This window comes from Dendroctonus ponderosae, unplaced genomic scaffold, assembly GCF_020466585.1.
Source record: "Dendroctonus ponderosae isolate FM_Combo_2020 unplaced genomic scaffold, Dpon_F_20191213v2 Dpon_F_20191213_1, whole genome shotgun sequence".
Classification (NCBI taxonomy): Eukaryota; Metazoa; Arthropoda; class Insecta; order Coleoptera; family Curculionidae; genus Dendroctonus; species Dendroctonus ponderosae.
This window is the reverse complement of record NW_026017110.1, coordinates 30,340,348-30,343,435: the sequence shown is the minus strand read 5'-3', so window position 1 is coordinate 30,343,435 and position 3,088 is coordinate 30,340,348. Positions and strand designations below refer to the sequence as shown.

The window sequence follows — 3,088 nt, the reverse complement described above, 5'->3', positions numbered from 1 at the left end:
TACCTAAATATGTATCTGCTTTGATAATTGTAGTTAAGTAATTAATTCATTTGTTGTTACATTGAATTATTTGTTTATTTTCTTAAACCTTCATTCATACCGTGATCATTTTGCTTTTTGAACAAAGGCTTGTTGTTTGCATGATACACTTTTCACAAATTAATGCTACTTGGCGTTTTGCCAATTTATTTACTGCAATAAAAATTTAAAATGCTTTTGAACTTTTTGTTATCAACATATCCAAAACCAATGGCTGTCGAAGTACTTTAATTGAGATTAGGAGTATGTTTATGTTCAATTTGATATATTTGTTACAGGTCTTCCCACTGTTCAAATATATTAAACTGACTATTAAACATCTCTTAATCTCAATTAAAGTAATCGGTCACCAATAATAGTAAGGACACAAACCTTCAAAACAAGTAGCAGGGACGCATACTCGCAAGCAGATTTAAAACGCAACTGTGCCTTTGCGTTAATAGATGGCAGAAGGTTAACGCGGGTCCAACAAAGTGCGAGAGAGTGGGCTATCTATACTTGTCTTTGTCTATGAGCGGTACTCTGTAATCTGTGGTAGCAATTAGCATGCACATGGAAGTAAGGTGTAAATTAATAAGATGCCCATGCCAGCAAGCAGCTAGCATGGAGAGAATGCAATGCTATGGCGTACGGATGCCGGAGCTGACAAATTCTTAGAGAGGACTACAAGTTTTAAAGGATAACTCCCGAGAACTCGTAGTACCAAAAAGGGGGTTTTTTAGTTGGTAAGAATCCAACACTACCCAGGGTTCGGAACACTGGGTGTCTTCGCGAAGATTTTTATTTCTCCAGCCGCCGGGCAAACCAAAAAAAAAACCTTTCTTATTTTACTTTCTCTATGCTGTCAACAGCAGTTGCATAGTTGCATTTTATTGCTTGCAGAACGCGTGTAGTAACTTGATTTTGCTAGTGATTTTGTGGTTGTTTTATAGTAATAGTGGAAGGAAGTGAATCAATAATTTTGAACAACGGTAAGATAATTAAGGGTAATGCTTTACGATGCGATCTGGTACTAGGATTACCGCTTTGCCGATTAAGATGCTATGCTCACCTTATAGAAAATCTCGTAACAAACAATATTTTTCGTATAAATTTTTCGAGTAAATGCCGTTTTCCACCACTTTTCGCCCTCTAAAATTCACCAATTTCCAAAAAAAAACAACGGTCGCCATGATAGTTCAACACTTTGCGCCGGCGTGCCAGTCAACATTTTTTGCGTAGTTGCCAGTACTATCATTACCACTTCCGTAACCACCTACGCGATCAGTTTCGCTGAAACATTCAAACAGAATCAATTTGAAGATTGAAGAATTTGAGAATTTTAAAGTTTTTTTAAATTTAAAATAAATAGTAATTAGTAATACCCAGAAATTTCACTACTTTTCCGATTCTCATGATAATTCCAATTAACTGATTAAGAACTCACACGCGTTTATAGAAATCCATAGAGAAACCAAAGCTGGAAATACTTTATTTTATTTTCTTTGCATGCATACACATTTAATTTGATATTTCAAACGGCTGGCTGCAATCAGCTGGGTCCCGGCTAAATTACGCGCACAATCATATGTATGAGCTTATCAGTTTCGTCTACTATTTCCTGTATGGACGTAATTCTGCTAAGTTTTCAACCTTGAATGAATTACTTTTTGTTTTCATTGAAATTTTCTACTTTTGTGGCAGTTTGGCAACATGGCTGACCAGTGTGCAATGTTTGGCTGCGCGTACCCTGCGTGCAGGCATGTGCGCGTGCCACAGCAAATCGTACCGTAAAGCATTACCTAATTAGGGGTTACTATAAGGTGTGCTGTTTTGCAAAAAATATAGATAACTGGAAGAAAAGATACCACTGACTTATTTGTCTATTGTTTCAGATGATGCCTAGACATTATTATAAAAAGTGTGTATTTTGATGATGCGAAAATCGTAACGGGAATCCGGATATGAGGTTCCACATGCTTCCTCATGGTGCGATTATGTTTCAACACTGAATGGAGGTTGCTATTCCCAAAAGTTTTATAGCTCCTTCTAACATTTGCATGCCACCGGCTAATGATTCGGTGACACATCCTAGGGTAGGGTAGGGTTACTTTTTATGACAGAAAAAAACGTTTATAATAACAAAAAACTTATCAGATATAGAAACTTCTCATTATGATTTATAGCGTGCCCTTATTTTCTTTCGTATTTCTGTTCTTGTAAATATGTATAATTTTTAATGTATTTTCGTATTTCTGTTATTATAAATACCATTTATGACTGTGTTTTTCTTGTTTCTGCTATAATAAATACTTTTATCATTTATGACTGTGTTTTTTTTCCTAATAACGTCAATACCTATACCTACATGTTCCTATTTTCTTTCTAGGTCAGTATCAGGTTTGTGTTTGCCAGCATTACATGATATTAAAGGTTTCTGTTACAAGTCCACTGATTTTTAATGTAGTTGAGCAAACATATACCTTGCTAGGAATAAAGCCTCTGTCCCATGCATCCGTTTATACGATGATACGAAAGTGTTTCTATTGGTTAGAGATTTGTCAGTTCGTAGGACGACGGACGAATTGACAGTTCGCCAACTAATAGAAACCCTTTCGTATCATCGTATAAACGGATACATGGACTTAAGAATCTCATAGAAGTTACAATCATATCGAAATTCATCATTTAAAATTCCCGCTTCTTTTTAATTTAGGGACGCAAATAGCTGGCAGAGGGCGCGCATAAGCGGTCACGGGTGTTTGCATTGAGTTGTCACTTCTTGTTCAAAGGTCTTTTGTGTTGCATGCATAAAGACGAGTATAGATTACCAACTCTCTCGCACAATGTGGAAACAATGTCTATCTTACCGCCATCTATGATGAATCTAGACACAACTGCGCCACGTCCTTCTTGCGGGGTTTGCGTCTCTGCTACTACTGCTCAGGGTTTGCATCGTTGCTATTGTCGGCCTACCCATTACTTAAATTGGAATTAAGATATGTTTAATATTCAGTTTGATATATTTGTACAGAAGCAAGACTTGTTTCTGATTTATAAACAAATATAT

General features: G+C 36.3%; 1 long non-coding RNA gene across 2 annotated transcripts; it reads left to right on the top strand.

The window, feature by feature from the left end:
• Window positions 1-6: 6 nt before the first annotated feature.
• On the top strand, window positions 7-2,343 carry LOC125502557. Of its 2 annotated transcripts, none has more exons than XR_007280327.1 (2): window positions 7-764; window positions 1,914-2,343. It is a non-coding gene; the product is annotated as an uncharacterized LOC125502557 (long non-coding RNA). The 2 variants fall into 2 exon arrangements; XR_007280326.1 differs by having other exon boundaries at window positions 7-1,010.
• Window positions 2,344-3,088: the final 745 nt, after the last annotated feature.